Here is a 21155-nt window from a genome sequence, read left to right on the forward strand (position 1 = left end):
CTCTCACGATGTACTCTCTTTCTGCCTCATTGTCACTGGCTGACTCTCTCACTGGTTCACTCTCTCACTGGTTCACTCTCTTCCTGGTTCACTCTCCCACTGGTTCACTCTCTCACTGGTTCACTCTCTTCCTGGTTCACTCTCCCACTGGTTCACTCTCCCACTGGTTCACTCTCTCACGATGAAACTCTCTTTCTGCCTCATTGTCACTGTTTCACTCTCTCACTGGTTCACTCTTTCTCTGTGTCACTCTCTCCCTGTGTCACACTCTCACGATGTAACTCTCTTTCTGCCTCTGTCACTGGTTCACTCTCTCACTGTGTCACTCTCTCCCTGTCACACTCCCACGATGTAACTGTCTTTCTGCCTCTGTCACTGGTTCACTCTCTCACTGTGTCACTCTCTCCCTGTCACACTCCCACGATGTAACTGTCTTTCTGCCTCATTGTCACTGGTTCACTCAATCACTGTGTCACTCTCACACTGGTTCACTCTCTCCCTGTGTCACACTCTCACGATGTAACTCTTTCTGCCTCATTGTCACTGTGTCACTCTCTCACTGGTTCACCCTCTCACTGTGTCACCCTCTCACCTTGTCACCCTCTCACTGGTTCACTCTCTCACTGGTTCACTCTCTCACTGGTTCACTCTCTCACTGGTTCACTCTCTCACTGGTTCACTCTCTCACTGTGTCACTCTCCCACTGGTTCACTCCCTCCCTGGGTCACACTCTCACGATGCAACTCTCTTTCTGCCTCACTCTCTCAGTGGTTCACTCTTCCTGGTTCACTCTCTCTTCCTGGTTCACTCTCTTCCTGGTTCACTCTCTTCCTAGTTCACTCTCTTCCTGGTTCACTCTCTTCCTGGTTCACTCTCCCACTGGTTCACTCTCCCACTGGTTCACTCTCCCACTGGTTCACTCTCCCACTGGTTCACTCTCCCACTGGTTCACTCTCCCACTGGTTCACTCTCTCACCGGTTCACTCTTTCACTGGCTCACTCTCTCACTGGTTCATTCAAACTGTGTCACTCTCTCACTGTGTCACTCTCCCACTGGTTGACTCTCTCACTGGTTCACTCTCCCACTGTGTCACTCACGATGTCACTCTCTTTCTGCCTCATTGTCACTGGTTCACTCTCTCACTGGTTTACTCTCCCACTGGTTCACTCTCTCACTGGTTTACTCTCCCACTGTGTCACTCTCCCACTGGTTCACTCTCCCACTGTGTCACTCTCCCACTGGTTCACTCTCCCACTGTCACTCTCTCACTGGTTCACTCTCCCACTGTGTCACTCTCTCCCTGTGTCACTCTCCCACTGGTTCACTCTCACGATATAACTGTCTTTCTGCCTCATTGTCACTGCTTCACTCTCACTGGTTCACTCTCCCACTGTGTCACTCTCTCACTGGTTCACTCTCTCACTGGTTCACTCTCCCTCTGTGTCACTCTCCCTCTGTGTCACTCTCCCACTGTGTCACTCTCTCACTGGTTCACTCTCTCACTGTGTCACACTCTCACGATGGAACTCTCTTTCTGCCTCACTCTCTCACTGGTTCACTCTCTCACTGTGTCACTCTCTTCCTGGTTCACTCTCTTCCTGGTTCACTCTCTTCCTGGTTCACTCTCTTCCTGGTTCACTCTCTTCCTGGTTCACTCTCTTCCTGGTTCACTCTCTTCCTGGTTCACTCTCTTCCTGGTTCACTCTCCCACTGGTTCACTCTCTCACTGGTTCACTCCCTCACTGGGTCACTCCCTCACTGTGTCAGTCTCCCACTGGTTCACTCTCTCACTGTGTCACTCTCTCACGATGAAAGTCTCTTTCTGCCTCATTGTCACTGGTTCACTCTCTCACTGGTTCACTCTCCCACTGGTTCACTCTCTCACTGGTTCACTCTCTCACTGGTTCACTCTCCCACTGGTTCACTCTCTCACGATAAAACTGTCTTTCTGCCTTATTGTCACTGCTTCACTCTCTCACTGGATCACTCTCTCCCTGTGTCACAATCTCACGATGCAACTCTCTTTCTGCCTCATTGTCACTGGCTGACTCTCTCACTGGTTCACTCTCCCACTGGTTCACTCCCCTCCCTGTGTCACACTCTCACGATGTAACTCTCTTTCTGCCTCATTGTCACTGGTTCACTCTCTCACTGGTTCAATCTCTCACTGGTTGATTCTCTCACCGGTTCACTCTCTCACTCTATCACTGGTTCACTCTCTCCCTGTGTCACACTCTCACGATGTAACTCTCTTTCTGCCTCATTGTCACTGGTTCACTCTCTCCCTGTGTCACTCTCCCACTGGTTCACTCTCCCACTGGTTCACTCTCCCACTGCTTCACTCTCTCACTGGTTCACTCTCTCACGATGCAACTCTTTCTGCCTCATTGTCACTGGTTCACTCTCTCACTGGTTCACTCTCCCACTGTGTCACTCTCTCACTGGTTCACTCTCTCACGATATAACTGTCTTTCTGCCTCATTGTCACTGCTTCACTCTCTCACTGTGTCACTCACTCACTGGTTCACTCTCTCCCTGTGTCACAATCTCACGATGTAACTCTTTATGCCTCATTGTCACTGGTTCACTCTCTCACTGGTTCACTCTCTCACTGGTTCACTCTCCCACTGGTTCACTCTCCCACTGTGTCACTCTCTCACTCTCTCACTGGTTCACTCCCTCCCTGTGTCACACTCTCACGATGTAACTCTCTTTCTGCCTCACTCTCTTCCTGGTTCACTCTCTCACTGGTTCACCCTCCCACTGATTCACTCCCTCACTGTGTCAGTCTCCCACTGGTTCACTCTCTCACTGTGTCACTCTCTCCGTGTCACACTCTCACGATGTAACTCTTTCTGCCTCATTGTCACTGGTTCACTCTCTCACTGTATTACTCTCTCCCTGTGTCACTCTCTCACGATGTACTCTCTTTCTGCCTCATTGTCACTGCTTCACTCTCTCACTGTCACTCTCTCACTGGTTCACTCCCTCCCTGTGTCACACTCTCACGATGTAACTCTTTCTGCCTCACTCTCTCACTGGTTCACTCTCTCACTGTGTCACTCTCTTCCTGGTTCACTCTTCCTGGTTCACTCTCTTCCTGGTTCACTCTCTTCCTGGTTCACTCTTCCTGGTTCACCCTCTCACTGGTTCACTCTCTCACTGGTTCACCCTCCCACTGATTCACTCCCTCACTGGGTCACTCTCTCACTGTGTCACTCTCTCACGATGAAAGTCTCTTTCTGCCTCATTGTCACTGGTTCACTCTCTCACTGGTTCACTCTCCCACTGGTTCACTCTCTCACTGGTTCACTCTCTCACTGGTTCACTCTCCCACTGGTTCACTCTCTCACTGGTTCACTCTCTCACTGGTTCACTCTCTCACTGGTTCACTCTCTCACTGTGTCACTCTCCCACTGGTTCACTCTCTCACGATATAACTGTCTTTCTGCTTTATTGTCACTGCTTCACTCTCTCACTCTCTCCCTGTGTCACAATCTCACAATGTAACTCTCTTTCTGCCTCATTGTCACTGGCTGACTCTCTCACTGGTTCACTCTCCCACGACGAAACTCTCTTTCTGCCTCATTGTCACTGGTTCACTCTCTCCCTGTGTCACTCTCCCACTGGTTCACTCTCTCACTGTGTCACTCTCTTCCTGGTTCACTCTCTTCCTGGTTCACCCTCTCACTGGTTCACTCTCTCACTGGTTCACCCTCCCACTGATTCACTCCCTCACTGGGTCACTCTCTCACTGTGTCAGTCTCCCACTGGTTCACTCTCTCACTGTGTCACTCTCTCACGATGAAAGTCTCTTTCTGCCTCATTGTCACTGGTTCACTCTCTCACTGGTTCACTCTCTCCCAGTGGTTCACTCTCTCACTGGTTCACTCTCTCACTGTGTCAGTCTCTCACGATGAAACTCTCTTTCTGCCTCATTGTCACTGGTTCACTCTTTCACTGTGTCACTCTCTCCCTGTGTCACACTCCCACGATGTTACTGTCTTTCTGCCTCATTGTCACTGGTTCACTCTCTCACTGTGTCACTCTCTCACTGTGTCACTCTCTCACTGGTTCACTCTCCCACTGGTTGACTCTCCCACTGTGTCACTCTCTCACTGCTTCACTCTCACTGGTTCACTCTCCCACTGCTTCACTCTCCCACTGCTTTATTCTCCCACTGGTTCACTCTCCCACTGTGTCACTCTCTCACAGTGTCACACTCACGATGTCACTCTCTTTCTGCCTCATTGTCACTGGTTCATTCTCTCACTGTGTCACCCTCTCACTGGTTCACTCTCTCACGATGTCACTCTCTTTCTGCCTCATTGTCACTGTGTCACTCTCCCACTGTCACTCTCCCACTGTCACTCTCCCACTGTCACTCTCCCACTGTGTCACTCTCCCACTGTGTCACTCTCCCACTGTGTCACTCTCCCACTGTGTCACTCTCCCACTGTGTCACTCTCCCACTGTGTCACTCTCCCACTGTGTCACTCTCCCACTGTGTCACTCTCCCACTGTGTCACTCTCCCACTGTGTCACTCTCCCACTGTGTCACTCTCCCACTGTGTCACTCTCCCACTGTGTCACTCTCCCACTGTCACTCTCCCACTGTGTCACTCTCCCACTGTGTCACTCTCTCACTGGTTCACTCTCCCACTGGTTTACTCTCCCACTGGTTTACTCTCTCACTGGTTCACTCTCTCACTGGTTCACTCTCTCACTGTCACTCTCTCACGGTTCACTCTCTCACTGTCACTCTCTCACCGGTTCACTCTCTCACATGAACACTCTCTCACCGGTTCACTCTATCACCGTGTCACTCTCTCACCGTGTCACTCTCTCACCGTGTCACTCTCTCACCGTGTCACTCTCTCACTGGTTCACTCTCTCACTGGTTCACTCTCCCACTGGTTCACGCTCCCACTGGTTCACGCTCCCACTGGTTCACTCTCCCACTGGTTCACTCTCCCACTGGTTCACTCTCCCACTGGTTCACTCTCCCACTGGTTCACTCTCCCACTGGTTCACTCTCCCACTGGTTCACTCTCCCACTGGTTCACTCTCCCACTGGTTCACTCTCCCACTGGTTCACTCTCCCACTGGTTCACTCTCCCACTGGTTCACTCTCCCACTGGTTCACTCTCCCACTGGTTCACTCTCCCACTGGTTCACTCTCCCACTGTGTCACTCTCCCACTGTGTCACTCTCCCACTGTGTCACTCTCCCACTGTGTCACTCTCCCACTGTGTCACTCTCCCACTGTGTCACTCTCCCACTGTGTCACTCTCCCACTGTGTCACTCTCCCACTGTGTCACTCTCCCACTGTGTCACTCTCCCACTGTGTCACTCTCCCACTGTGTCACTCTCCCACTGTGTCACTCTCCCACTGTGTCACTCTCCCACTGTGTCACTCTCTCACGATGTGACTCTCTTTCTGCCTCATTGTCAATGGTTCACTCTATCACTGGCTCAATCTCTCACTGGTTCACTCTCCCACTGTCACACTCACACGATGTCACTCTCTTTCTGCCTCATTGTCACTGGTTCATTCTCTCACTGTGTCACTCTCTCACTGGTTCACTCTCTCCCTGTGTCACACTCTCACGATGTTACTCTCTGCCTCATTGTCACTGGTTCACTCTCTCCCTGTGTCACTCTCCCACTGGTTCACTCTCTCCCTGTGTCACTCTCCCACTGGTTCACTCTCTCACGATGTAACTCTTTCTGCCTCATTGTCACTGGTTCATTCTCTCACCGGTTCACTCTCTCACAAGATCACTCTCTCACTGTGTCACTCTCTCACTGTGTCACTCTCTCACTGTGTCACTCTCCCACTGGTTCACTCTCCCACTGTGTCACTCTCTCACTGCTTCACTCTCACTGGTTCACTCTCCCACTGCTTTATTCTCCCACTGGTTCACTCTCTCACTGGTTCACTCTCTCACTGGTTCACTCTCCCACTGTCACTCTCTCACAGTGTCACACTCACGATGTCACTCTCTTTCTGCCTCATTGTCACTGGTTCATTCTCTCACTGTGTCACTCTCTCACTGGTTCACTCTCTCCCTGTCACACTCTCACGATGTAACTCTCTTTCTGCCTCATTGTCACTGGTTCACTCTCTCACTGGTTTACTCTTCCACTGGTTCACTCTCTCAATGGTTCACTCTCTCAATGGTTCACTCTCACTGGTTCACTCTCTCACGATGTAGCTCTCTTTCTGCCTCATTGTCACTGGTTCACTCTCTCAATGGTTAACTCTCCCACTGTGTCACTCTCACTGGTTCACTCTCCCACTGTGTCACTCTCACTGGTTCACTCTCTCCCTGTGTCACTCTCCCACTGGTTCACTCTCTCATGATATAACTATTATTCTGCCTCATTGTCACTGCTTCACTCTCTCACTGTGTCACTCTCTCACTGGTTCACTCTCTCCCTGTGTCACAATCTCACGATGCAACTCTCTTTCTGCCTCATTGTCACTGGCTGACCCTCTCACTGGTTCACTCTCTCACTGGTTCACTCCCTCCCTGTGTCACACTCTCAGGATGTAACTCTCTTTCTGCCTCACTCTCTCACTGTCACTCTCTTCCTGGTTCACTCTCTTCCTGGTTCACTCTCCCACTGGTTCACTCTCCCACTGGTTCACTCTCCCACTGGTTCACTCTCCCACTGGTTCACTCTCCCACTGGTTCACTCTCCCACTGGTTCACTCTCCCACTGGTTCACTCTCCCACTGGTTCATTCTCCCACTGGTTCACTCTCTCACTGGTTCACTCTCTCACTGGTTCACTCTCTCACTGTGTCAGTCTCCCACTGGTTCACTCTCTCACGATGAAACTCTCTTTCTGCCTCATTGTCACTGGTTCACTCTCTCACTGGTTCACTCTTTCTCTGTGTCACTCTCTCCCTGTGTCACACTCTCACGATGTAACTCTCTTTCTGCCTCTGTCACTGGTTCACTCTCTCACTGTGTCACTCTCTCCCTGTCACACTCCCACGATGCAACTGTCTTTCTGCCTCATTGTCACTGGTTCACTGTGTCACTCTCTCCCTGTGTCACACTCTCACGATGTAACTCTTTCTACCTCATTGTCACTGTGTCACTCTCTCATGATGTGACTCTCTTTCTGCCTCATTGTCACTTGCTTACTCTCTCGCTGGTTCACTCTCACTGTCACTCTGTGTCACTCACTCTGTGTCACTCACTCTGTGTCACTCTCACTGTGTCACTCTCACTAGTTCACTCTCTCACGATGTCACTCTCTTTCTGCCTCATTGTCACTGTGTCACTCTCTCACTGGTTCACTCTCCCACTGTGTCACCCTCTCACTGTGTCACCCTCTCACTGTCACCCTCTCACTGTCACCCTCTCACTGGTTCACTCTCTCACGATGTAACTCTCTTTCTGCCTCATTGTCACTGGCTCAATCTCTCACTGGTTCACTCTCCCACTGTGTCACACTCTCACAATGTCACTCTCTTTCTGCCTCATTGTCACTGGTTCATTCTCTCACTGTGTCACTCTCTCACTGGTTCACTCTCTCCCAGTGGTTCACTCTCTCACTGGTTCACTCTCTCACTGTGTCAGTCTCTCACGATGAAACTGTCTTTCTGCCTCATTGTCACTGGTTCACTCTCTCACTGGTTCACTCTTTCACTGTCACTCTCTCCCTTTGTCACTCTCTCCCTGTGTCACACTCTCACGATGTAACTCTCTTTCTGCCTCACTCTCTCACTGGTTCACTCTCACTGGTTCACTGTCTCACTGATTCACTCCCTCACTGTGTCAGTCTCTTCCTGGTTCACTCTCTCACTGGTTCACCCTCCCACTGATTCACTCCCTCACTGTGTCAGTCTCCCACTGGTTCACTCTCTCACTGTGTCACTCTCCCACTGGTTCACTCTCTCACTGGCTCACTCTTTCTCTGTGTCACTCTCTCCCTGTGTCACACTCCCACGATGAAACTGTCTTTCTGCCTCATTGTCACTGGTTCACTCCCTCACTGTATTACTCTCTCCCTGTGTCACTCTCTCACGATTTACTCTCTTTCTGCCTCATTGTCACTGCTTCACTCTCTCACTGGTTCACTCTCTCCCTGTGTCACAATCTCACGATGTAACTCTCTTTCTGCCTCATTGTCACTGGCTGACTCTCTCACTGGTTCACTCTCTCACTGGTTCACTCTCTCACTGGTTCACTCTCTTCCTGGTTCACTCTCCCACTGGTTCACTCTCTTCCTGGTTCACTCTCCCACTGGTTCACTCTCCCACTGGTTCACTCTCTCACGATGAAACTCTCTTTCTGCCTCATTGTCACTGTTTCACTCTCTCACTGGTTCACTCTTTCTCTGTGTCACTCTCTCCCTGTGTCACACTCTCACGATGTAACTCTCTTTCTGCCTCTGTCACTGGTTCACTCTCTCACTGTGTCACTCTCTCCCTGTCACACTCCCACGATGTAACTGTCTTTCTGCCTCTGTCACTGCTTCACTCTCTCACTGTGTCACTCTCCCACTGGTTCACTCTCTCACTGGTTCACTCTCTCACTGGCTCACTCTTTCTCTGTGTCACTCTCTCCCTGTGTCACACTCCCACGATGTAACTGTCTTTCTGCCTCATTGTCACTGGTTCACTCTCTCACTGTATTACTCTCTCCCTGTGTCACTCTCTCACGATGTACTCTCTTTCTGCCTCATTGTCACTGGCTGACTCTCTCACTGGTTCACTCTCTCACTGGTTCACTCTCTTCCTGGTTCACTCTCCCACTGGTTCACTCTCTCACTGGTTCACTCTCTTCCTGGTTCACTCTCCCACTGGTTCACTCTCCCACTGGTTCACTCTCTCACGATGAAACTCTCTTTCTGCCTCATTGTCACTGTTTCACTCTCTCACTGGTTCACTCTTTCTCTGTGTCACTCTCTCCCTGTGTCACACTCTCACGATGTAACTCTCTTTCTGCCTCTGTCACTGGTTCACTCTCTCACTGTGTCACTCTCTCCCTGTCACACTCCCACGATGTAACTGTCTTTCTGCCTCTGTCACTGGTTCACTCTCTCACTGTGTCACTCTCTCCCTGTCACACTCCCACGATGTAACTGTCTTTCTGCCTCATTGTCACTGGTTCACTCAATCACTGTGTCACTCTCACACTGGTTCACTCTCTCCCTGTGTCACACTCTCACGATGTAACTCTTTCTGCCTCATTGTCACTGTGTCACTCTCTCACTGGTTCACCCTCTCACTGTGTCACCCTCTCACCTTGTCACCCTCTCACTGGTTCACTCTCTCACTGGTTCACTCTCTCACTGGTTCACTCTCTCACTGGTTCACTCTCTCACTGGTTCACTCTCTCACTGTGTCACTCTCCCACTGGTTCACTCCCTCCCTGGGTCACACTCTCACGATGCAACTCTCTTTCTGCCTCACTCTCTCAGTGGTTCACTCTTCCTGGTTCACTCTCTCTTCCTGGTTCACTCTCTTCCTGGTTCACTCTCTTCCTAGTTCACTCTCTTCCTGGTTCACTCTCTTCCTGGTTCACTCTCCCACTGGTTCACTCTCCCACTGGTTCACTCTCCCACTGGTTCACTCTCCCACTGGTTCACTCTCCCACTGGTTCACTCTCCCACTGGTTCACTCTCCCACTGGTTCACTCTCTCACCGGTTCACTCTTTCACTGGCTCACTCTCTCACTGGTTCATTCAAACTGTGTCACTCTCTCACTGTGTCACTCTCCCACTGGTTGACTCTCTCACTGGTTCACTCTCCCACTGTGTCACTCACGATGTCACTCTCTTTCTGCCTCATTGTCACTGGTTCACTCTCTCACTGGTTTACTCTCCCACTGGTTCACTCTCTCACTGGTTTACTCTCCCACTGTGTCACTCTCCCACTGGTTCACTCTCCCACTGTGTCACTCTCTCACTGGTTCACTCTCTCACTGGTTCACTCTCCCTCTGTGTCACTCTCCCTCTGTGTCACTCTCCCACTGTGTCACTCTCTCACTGGTTCACTCTCTCACTGTGTCACACTCTCACGATGGAACTCTCTTTCTGCCTCACTCTCTCACTGGTTCACTCTCTCACTGTGTCACTCTCTTCCTGGTTCACTCTCTTCCTGGTTCACTCTCTTCCTGGTTCACTCTCTTCCTGGTTCACTCTCTTCCTGGTTCACTCTCTTCCTGGTTCACTCTCTTCCTGGTTCACTCTCCCACTGGTTCACTCTCTCACTGGTTCACTCCCTCACTGGGTCACTCCCTCACTGTGTCAGTCTCCCACTGGTTCACTCTCTCACTGTGTCACTCTCTCACGATGAAAGTCTCTTTCTGCCTCATTGTCACTGGTTCACTCTCTCACTGGTTCACTCTCCCACTGGTTCACTCTCTCACTGGTTCACTCTCTCACTGGTTCACTCTCCCACTGGTTCACTCTCTCACGATAAAACTGTCTTTCTGCCTTATTGTCACTGCTTCACTCTCTCCCTGTGTCACAATCTCACGATGCAACTCTCTTTCTGCCTCATTGTCACTGGCTGACTCTCTCACTGGTTCACTCTCCCACTGGTTCACTCCCTCCCTGTGTCACACTCTCACGATGTAACTCTCTTTCTGCCTCATTGTCACTGGTTCACTCTCTCACTGGTTCAATCTCTCACTGGTTCATTCTCTCACCGGTTCACTCTCTCACTCTATCACTGGTTCACTCTCTCCCTGTGTCACACTCTCACGATGTAACTCTCTTTCTGCCTCATTGTCACTGGTTCACTCTCTCCCTGTGTCACTCTCCCACTGGTTCACTCTCCCACTGGTTCACTCTCTCACGATGCAACTCTTTCTGCCTCATTGTCACTGGTTCACTCTCTCACTGGTTCACTCTCCCACTGTGTCACTCTCTCACTGGTTCACTCTCTCACGATATAACTGTCTTTCTGCCTCATTGTCACTGCTTCACTCTCTCACTGTGTCACTCACTCACTGGTTCACTCTCTCCCTGTGTCACAATCTCACGATGTAACTCTTTATGCCTCATTGTCACTGGTTCACTCTCTCACTGGTTCACTCTCTCACTGGTTCACTCTCCCACTGGTTCACTCTCCCACTGTGTCACTCTCTCACTCTCTCACTGGTTCACTCCCTCCCTGTGTCACACTCTCACGATGTAACTCTCTTTCTGCCTCACTCTCTTCCTGGTTCACTCTCTCACTGGTTCACCCTCCCACTGATTCACTCCCTCACTGTGTCAGTCTCCCACTGGTTCACTCTCTCACTGTGTCACTCTCTCCGTGTCACACTCTCACGATGTAACTCTTTCTGCCTCATTGTCACTGGTTCACTCTCTCACTGTATTACTCTCTCCCTGTGTCACTCTCTCACGATGTACTCTCTTTCTGCCTCATTGTCACTGCTTCACTCTCTCACTGTCACTCTCTCACTGGTTCACTCCCTCCCTGTGTCACACTCTCACGATGTAACTCTTTCTGCCTCACTCTCTCACTGGTTCACTCTCTCACTGTGTCACTCTCTTCCTGGTTCACTCTTCCTGGTTCACTCTCTTCCTGGTTCACTCTCTTCCTGGTTCACTCTTCCTGGTTCACCCTCTCACTGGTTCACTCTCTCACTGGTTCACCCTCCCACTGATTCACTCCCTCACTGGGTCACTCTCTCACTGTGTCAGTCTCCCACTGGTTCACTCTCTCACTGTGTCACTCTCTCACGATGAAAGTCTCTTTCTGCCTCATTGTCACTGGTTCACTCTCTCACTGGTTCACTCTCCCACTGGTTCACTCTCTCACTGGTTCACTCTCTCACTGGTTCACTCTCCCACTGGTTCACTCTCTCACTGGTTCACTCTCTCACTGGTTCACTCTCTCACTGGTTCACTCTCTCACTGTGTCACTCTCCCACTGGTTCACTCTCTCACGATATAACTGTCTTTCTGCTTTATTGTCACTGCTTCACTCTCTCACTCTCTCCCTGTGTCACAATCTCACAATGTAACTCTCTTTCTGCCTCATTGTCACTGGCTGACTCTCTCACTGGTTCACTCTCCCACGACGAAACTCTCTTTCTGCCTCATTGTCACTGGTTCACTCTCTCCCTGTGTCACTCTCCCACTGGTTCACTCTCTCACTGTGTCACTCTCTTCCTGGTTCACTCTCTTCCTGGTTCACCCTCTCACTGGTTCACTCTCTCACTGGTTCACCCTCCCACTGATTCACTCCCTCACTGGGTCACTCTCTCACTGTGTCAGTCTCCCACTGGTTCACTCTCTCACTGTGTCACTCTCTCACGATGAAAGTCTCTTTCTGCCTCATTGTCACTGGTTCACTCTCTCACTGGTTCACTCTCCCACTGGTTCACTCTCTCACTGGTTCACTCTCACTGGTTCACTCTCACTGGTTCACTCTCTCACTGGTTCACTCTCTCACTGTGTCACTCTCCCACTGGTTCACTCTCCCACTGGTTCACTCTCTCACGATATAACTGTCTTTCTGCTTTATTGTCACTGCTTCACTCTCTCCCTGTGTCACAATCTCACAATGTAACTCTCTTTCTGCCTCATTGTCACTGGCTGACTCTCTCACTGGTTCACTCTCCCACTGGTTCACTCTCCCACGACGAAACTCTCTTTCTGCCTCATTGTCACTGGTTCACTCTCTCCCTGTGTCACTCTCCCACTGGTTCACTCTCTCCCTGTGTCACTCTCTCACTGGTTCATTCTCTCACCAGTTCACTCTCTCACAAGATCACTCTCTCACCGGTTCACTCTGTCACTGGCTCACTCTCTCACAGGTTCATTCCCACTGGTTCACTCTCCCACTGGTTCACTCTCCCACTGGTTCACTCTCCCACTGGTTCACTCTCCCACTGGTTCACTCTCCCACTGGTTCACTCTCCCACTGGTTCACTCTCCCACTGGTTCACTCTCCCACTGGTTCACTCTCCCACTGGTTCACTCTCCCACTGGTTCACTCTCCCACTGGTTCACTCTCCCACTGGTTCACTCTCCCACTGTGTCACACTCTCACGATGTAACTCTCTTTCTGCCTCTGTCACTGGTTCACTCTCTCACTGTGTCACTCTCTCCCTGTGTAACTGTCTTTCTGCCTCATTGTCACTGGTTCACTCAATCACTGTGTCACTCTCTCACTGGTTCACTCTCTCCATGTGTCACACTCTCACGATGTAACTCTCTTTCTGCCTCATTGTCACTGGTTCACTCTCTCCCTGTGTCACTCTCTCACTGTCAGTCTCCCACTGGTTCACTCTCTCACTGGTTCACTCTCTCCATGTGTCACACTCTCACGATGTAACTCTCTTTCTGCCTCATTGTCACTGGCTGACTCTCTCACTGGTTCATTCTCTCACTGGTTCACTCTCTCACTGGTTCACTCTCTCACTGGTTCACTCTCTCACTGTGTCAGTCTCCCACTGGTTCACTCTCTCACGATGAAACTCTCTTTCTGCCTCATTGTCACTGGTTCACTCTCTCACTGGTTCACTCTCCCACTGGTTCACTCTCCCACTGGTTCACTCTCCCACTGGTTCACTCTCCCACTGTGTCACTCTCCCACTGTGTCACTCTCCCACTGTGTCACTCTCCCACTGTGTCACTCTCCCACTGTGTCACTCTCCCACTGTGTCACTCTCCCACTGTGTCACTCTCCCACTGTGTCACTCTCCCACTGTGTCACTCTCCCACTGTGTCACTCTCCCACTGTGTCACTCTCCCACTGTGTCACTCTCCCACTGTGTCACTCTCCCACTGTGTCACTCTCCCACTGTGTCACTCTCCCACTGTGTCACTCTCTCACGATGTGACTCTCTTTCTGCCTCATTGTCAATGGTTCACTCTATCACTGGCTCAATCTCTCACTGGTTCACTCTCCCACTGTCACACTCACACGATGTCACTCTCTTTCTGCCTCATTGTCACTGGTTCATTCTCTCACTGTGTCACTCTCTCACTGGTTCACTCTCTCCCTGTGTCACACTCTCACGATGTTACTCTCTGCCTCATTGTCACTGGTTCACTCTCTCCCTGTGTCACTCTCCCACTGGTTCACTCTCTCCCTGTGTCACTCTCCCACTGGTTCACTCTCTCACGATGTAACTCTTTCTGCCTCATTGTCACTGGTTCATTCTCTCACCGGTTCACTCTCTCACAAGATCACTCTCTCACCGGTTCACTCTCTCACTGTGTCACTCTCTCACTGTGTCACTCTCCCACTGGTTCACTCTCCCACTGTGTCACTCTCACTGGTTCACTCTCCCACTGCTTTATTCTCCCACTGGTTCACTCTCTCACTGGTTCACTCTCTCACTGGTTCACTCTCTCACTGGTTCACTCTCCCACTGTGTCACTCTCTCACAGTGTCACACTCACGATGTCACTCTCTTTCTGCCTCATTGTCACTGGTTCATTCTCTCACTGTGTCACTCTCTCACTGGTTCACTCTCTCCCTGTCACACTCTCACGATGTAACTCTCTTTCTGCCTCATTGTCACTGGTTCACTCTCTCACTGGTTTACTCTTCCACTGGTTCACTCTCTCAATGGTTCACTCTCTCAATGGTTCACTCTCACTGGTTCACTCTCTCATGATGTAGCTCTCTTTCTGCCTCATTGTCACTGGTTCACTCTCTCAATGGTTAACTCTCCCACTGTGTCACTCTCTCACTGGTTCACTCTCCCACTGTGTCACTCTCACTGGTTCACTCTCTCCCTGTGTCACTCTCCCACTGGTTCACTCTCTCATGATATAACTATTATTCTGCCTCATTGTCACTGCTTCACTCTCTCACTGTGTCACTCTCTCACTGGTTCACTCTCTCCCTGTGTCACAATCTCACGATGCAACTCTCTTTCTGCCTCATTGTCACTGGCTGACCCTCTCACTGGTTCACTCTCTCACTGGTTCACTCCCTCCCTGTGTCACACTCTCAGGATGTAACTCTCTTTCTGCCTCACTCTCTCACTGTCACTCTCTTCCTGGTTCACTCTCTTCCTGGTTCACTCTCCCACTGGTTCACTCTCCCACTGGTTCACTCTCCCACTGGTTCACTCTCCCACTGGTTCACTCTCCCACTGGTTCACTCTCCCACTGGTTCACTCTCCCACTGGTTCACTCTCCCACTGGTTCACTCTCCCACTGGTTCACTCTCTCACTGGTTCACTCTCTCGATGGTTAACTCTCCCACTGTGTCACTCTCTCACTGGTTCACTCTCCCACTGTGTCACTCTCACTGGTTCACTCTCTCCCTGTGTCACTCTCCCACTGGTTCACTCTCTCATGATATAACTGTTATTCTGCCTCATTGTCACTGCTTCACTCTCTCACTGTGTCACTCTCTCACTGGTTCACTCTCTCCCTGTGTCACAATCTCACGATGCAACTCTCTTTCTGCCTCATTGTCACTGGCTGACCCTCTCACTGGTTCACTCTCTCACTGGTTCACTCCCTCCCTGTGTCACACTCTCAGGATGTAACTCTCTTTCTGCCTCACTCTCTCACTGTCACTCTCTTCCTGGTTCACTCTCTTCCTGGTTCACTCTCCCACTGGTTCACTCTCCCACTGGTTCACTCTCCCACTGGTTCACTCTCCCACTGGTTCACTCTCCCACTGGTTCACTCTCCCACTGGTTCACTCTCCCACTGGTTCACTCTCCCACTGGTTCACTCTCCCACTGGTTCACTCTCCCACTGGTTCACTCTCCCACTGGTTCACTCTCCCACTGGTTCATTCTCCCACTGGTTCACTCTCTCACTGGTTCACTCTCTCACTGGTTCACTCTCTCACTGTGTCAGTCTCCCACTGGTTCACTCTCTCACGATGAAACTCTCTTTCTGCCTCATTGTCACTGGTTCACTCTCTCACTGGTTCACTCCTTCTCTGTGTCACTCTCTCCCTGTGTCACACTCTCACGATGTAACTCTCTTTCTGCCTCTGTCACTGGTTCACTCTCTCACTGTGTCACTCTCTCCCTGTCACACTCCCACGATGCAACTGTCTTTCTGCCTCATTGTCACTGGTTCACTGTGTCACTCTCTCCCTGTGTCACACTCTCACGATGTAACTCTTTCTACCTCATTGTCACTGTGTCACTCTCTCATGATGTGACTCTCTTTCTGCCTCATTGTCACTTGCTTACTCTCTCGCTGGTTCACTCTCACTGTCACTCTGTGTCACTCACTCTGTGTCACTCTCACTGTGTCACTCTCACTAGTTCACTCTCTCACGATGTCACTCTCTTTCTGCCTCATTGTCACTGTGTCACTCTCTCACTGGTTCACTCTCCCACTGTGTCACCCTCTCACTGTGTCACCCTCTCACTGTCACCCTCTCACTGTCACCCTCTCACTGGTTCACTCTCTCACGATGTAACTCTCTTTCTGCCTCATTGTCACTGGCTCAATCTCTCACTGGTTCACTCTCCCACTGTGTCACACTCTCACAATGTCACTCTCTTTCTGCCTCATTGTCACTGGTTCATTCTCTCACTGTGTCACTCTCTCACTGGTTCACTCTCTCCCAGTGGTTCACTCTCTCACTGGTTCACTCTCTCACTGTGTCAGTCTCTCACGATGAAACTGTCTTTCTGCCTCATTGTCACTGGTTCACTCTCTCACTGGTTCACTCTTTCACTGTCACTCTCTCCCTTTGTCACTCTCTCCCTGTGTCACAATCTCACGATGTAACTCTCTTTATGCCTCATTGTCACTGGTTCACTCTCTCACTGGTTCACTCTCCCACTGTGTCACTGGTTCACTCCCTCCCTGTGTCACACTCTCACGATGTAACTCTCTTTCTGCCTCACTCTCTCACTGGTTCACTCTCACTGGTTCACTGTCTCACTGGTTCACCCTCCCACTGATTCACTCCCTCACTGTGTCAGTCTCTTCCTGGTTCACTCTCTCACTGGTTCACCCTCCCACTGATTCACTCCCTCACTGTGTCAGTCTCCCACTGGTTCACTCTCTCACTGTGTCACTCTCCCACTGGTTCACTCTCTCACTGGCTCACTCTTTCTCTGTGTCACTCTCTCCCTGTGTCACACTCCCACGATGTAACTGTCTTTCTGCCTCATTGTCACTGGTTCACTCTCTCACTGTATTACTCTCTCCCTGTGTCACTCTCTCACGATTTACTCTCTTTCTGCCTCATTGTCACTGCTTCACTCTCTCACTGGTTCACTCTCTCCCTGTGTCACAATCTCACGATGTAACTCTCTTTCTGCCTCATTGTCACTGGCTGACTCTCTCACTGGTTCACTCTCTCACTGGTTCACTCTCTCACTGGTTCACTCTCTTCCTGGTTCACTCTCCCACTGGTTCACTCTCTTCCTGGTTCACTCTCCCACTGGTTCACTCTCCCACTGGTTCACTCTCTCACGATGAAACTCTCTTTCTGCCTCATTGTCACTGGTTCACTCTCTCACTGGTTCACTCTTTCTCTGTGTCACTCTCTCCCTGTGTCACACTCTCACGATGTAACTCTCTTTCTGCCTCTGTCACTGGTTCACTCTCTCACTGTGTCACTCTCTCCCTGTCACACTCCCACGATGTAAATGTCTTTCTGCCTCTGTCACTGCTTCACTCTCTCACTGTGTCACTCTCCCACTGGTTCACTCTCTCACTGGTTCACTCTCTCACTGGCTCACTCTTTCTCTGTGTCACTCTCTCCCTGTGTCACACTCCCACGATGTAACTGTCTTTCTGCCTCATTGTCACTGGTTCACTCTCCCACTGGTTCACTCTCCCACTGGTTCACTCTCCCACTGGTTCACTCTCCCACTGGTTCACTCTCCCACTGGTTCACTCTCCCACTGGTTCACTCTCTCACTGGTTCACTCTCTCGATGGTTAACTCTCCCACTGTGTCACTCTCTCACTGGTTCACTCTCCCACTGTGTCACTCTCACTGGTTCACTCTCTCCCTGTGTCACTCTCCCACTGGTTCACTCTCTCATGATATAACTGTTATTCTGCCTCATTGTCACTGCTTCACTCTCTCACTGTGTCACTCTCTCACTGGTTCACTCTCTCCCTGTGTCACAATCTCACGATGCAACTCTCTTTCTGCCTCATTGTCACTGGCTGACCCTCTCACTGGTTCACTCTCTCACTGGTTCACTCCCTCCCTGTGTCACACTCTCAGGATGTAACTCTCTTTCTGCCTCACTCTCTCACTGTCACTCTCTTCCTGGTTCACTCTCTTCCTGGTTCACTCTCCCACTGGTTCACTCTCCCACTGGTTCACTCTCCCACTGGTTCACTCTCCCACTGGTTCACTCTCCCACTGGTTCACTCTCCCACTGGTTCACTCTCCCACTGGTTCACTCTCCCACTGGTTCATTCTCTCACTGTGTCACTCTCTCCCTGTCACACTCCCACGATGTAACTGTCTTTCTGCCTCTGTCACTGCTTCACTCTCTCACTGTGTCACTCTCCCACTGGTTCACTCTCTCACTGGTTCACTCTCTCACTGGCTCACTCTTTCTCTGTGTCACTCTCTCCCTGTGTCACACTCCCACGATGTAACTGTCTTTCTGCCTCATTGTCACTGGTTCACTCTCTCACTGGATTACTCTCTCCCTGTGTCACTCTCTCACGATGTACTCTCTTTCTGCCTCATTGTCACTGGCTGACTCTCTCACTGGTTCACTCTCTCACTGGTTCACTCTCTTCCTGGTTCACTCTCCCACTGGTTCACTCTCTCACTGGTTCACTCTCTTCCTGGTTCACTCTCCCACTGGTTCACTCTCCCACTGGTTCACTCTCTCACGATGAAACTCTCTTTCTGCCTCATTGTCACTGGTTCACTCTCTCACTGGTTCACTCTTTCTCTGTGTCACTCTCTCCCTGTGTCACACTCTCACGATGTAACTCTCTTTCTGCCTCTGTCACTGGTTCACTCTCTCACTGTGTCACTCTCTCCCTGTCACACTCCCACGATGTAAATGTCTTTCTGCCTCTGTCACTGCTTCACTCTCTCACTGTGTCACTCTCCCACTGGTTCACTCTCTCACTGGTTCACTCTCTCACTGGCTCACTCTTTCTCTGTGTCACTCTCTCCCTGTGTCACACTCCCACGATGTAACTGTCTTTCTGCCTCATTGTCACTGGTTCACTCTCCCACTGGTTCACTCTCCCACTGGTTCACTCTCCCACTGGTTCACTCTCCCACTGGTTCACTCTCCCACTGGTTCACTCTCCCACTGGTTCACTCTCTCACTGGTTCACTCTCTCGATGGTTAACTCTCCCACTGTGTCACTCTCTCACTGGTTCACTCTCCCACTGTGTCACTCTCACTGGTTCACTCTCTCCCTGTGTCACTCTCCCACTGGTTCACTCTCTCATGATATAACTGTTATTCTGCCTCATTGTCACTGCTTCACTCTCTCACTGTGTCACTCTCTCACTGGTTCACTCTCTCCCTGTGTCACAATCTCACGATGCAACTCTCTTTCTGCCTCATTGTCACTGGCTGACCCTCTCACTGGTTCACTCTCTCACTGGTTCACTCCCTCCCTGTGTCACACTCTCAGGATGTAACTCTCTTTCTGCCTCACTCTCTCACTGTCACTCTCTTCCTGGTTCACTCTCTTCCTGGTTCACTCTCCCACTGGTTCACTCTCCCACTGGTTCACTCTCCCACTGGTTCACTCTCCCACTGGTTCACTCTCCCACTGGTTCACTCTCCCACTGGTTCACTCTCCCACTGGTTCACTCTCCCACTGGTTCATTCTCTCACTGTGTCACTCTCTCCCTGTCACACTCCCACGATGTAACTGTCTTTCTGCCTCTGTCACTGCTTCACTCTCTCACTGTGTCACTCTCCCACTGGTTCACTCTCTCACTGGTTCACTCTCTCACTGGCTCACTCTTTCTCTGTGTCACTCTCTCCCTGTGTCACACTCCCACGATGTAACTGTCTTTCTGCCTCATTGTCACTGGTTCACTCTCTCACTGGATTACTCTCTCCCTGTGTCACTCTCTCACGATGTACTCTCTTTCTGCCTCATTGTCACTGGCTGACTCTCTCACTGGTTCACTCTCTCACTGGTTCACTCTCTTCCTGGTTCACTCTCCCACTGGTTCACTCTCTCACTGGTTCACTCTCTTCCTGGTTCACTCTCCCACTGGTTCACTCTCCCACTGGTTCACTCTCTCACGATGAAACTCTCTTTCTGCCTCATTGTCACTGTTTCACTCTCTCACTGGTTCACTCTTTCTCTGTGTCACTCTCTCCCTGTGTCACACTCTCACGATGTAACTCTCTTTCTGCCTCTGTCACTGGTTCACTCTCTCACTGTGTCACTCTCTCCCTGTCACACTCCCACGATGTAACTGTCTTTCTGCCTCTGTCACTGGTTCACTCTCTCACTGTGTCACTCTCTCCCTGTCACACTCCCACGATGTAACTGTCTTTCTGCCTCATTGTCACTGGTTCACTCTCTCACTGTGTCACTCTCTCCCTGTGTCACACTCTCACGATGTAACTCTCTTTCTGCCTCTGTCACTGGTGCACTCTCTCCCTGTCACAGTCCCACGATGTAACTGTCTTTCTGCCTCATTGTCACTGGTTCACTCAATCACTGTGTCACTCTCACACTGGTTCACTCTCTCCCTGTGTCACACTCTCACGATGTAACTCTTTCTGCCTCATTGTCACTGTGTCACTCTCTCACTGGTTCACCCTCTCACTGTGTCACCCTCTCACCTTGTCACCCTCTCACTGGTTCACTCTCTCACTGGTTCACTCTCTCACTGGTTCACTCTCTCACTGGTTCACTCTCTCACTGTGTCACTCTCTCACTGTGTCACTCTCCCACTGGTTCACTCCCTCCCTGGGTCACACTCTCACGATGCAACTCTCTTTCTGCCTCACTCTCTCAGTGGTTCACTCTTCCTGGTTCACTCTCTCTTCCTGGTTCACTCTCTTCCTGGTTCACTCTCTTCCTGGTTCACTCTCTTCCTGGTTCACTCTCTTCCTGGTTCACTCTCCCACTGGTTCACTCTCCCACTGGTTCACTCTCCCACTGGTTCACTCTCCCACTGGTTCACTCTCCCACTGGTTCACTCTCCCACTGGTTCACTCTCCCACTGGTTCACTCTCTCACCGGTTCACTCTTTCACTGGCTCACTC

General features: G+C 50.8%; 1 pseudogene; it reads left to right on the forward strand.

Moving 5' to 3' along the window:
- LOC147028561 (uncharacterized) overlaps positions 1-20566 on the forward strand; it is a 34246-nt pseudogene extending 13680 nt beyond the window's left edge.
- The last annotated feature ends 589 nt before the right edge of the window (positions 20567-21155 follow it).

This window comes from Eptatretus burgeri, chromosome 4 (assembly GCF_056783735.1).
Source record: "Eptatretus burgeri isolate ZD-2024b chromosome 4, Ebu_testis_v1, whole genome shotgun sequence".
NCBI classification, from domain to species: Eukaryota; Metazoa; Chordata; class Myxini; order Myxiniformes; family Myxinidae; genus Eptatretus; species Eptatretus burgeri.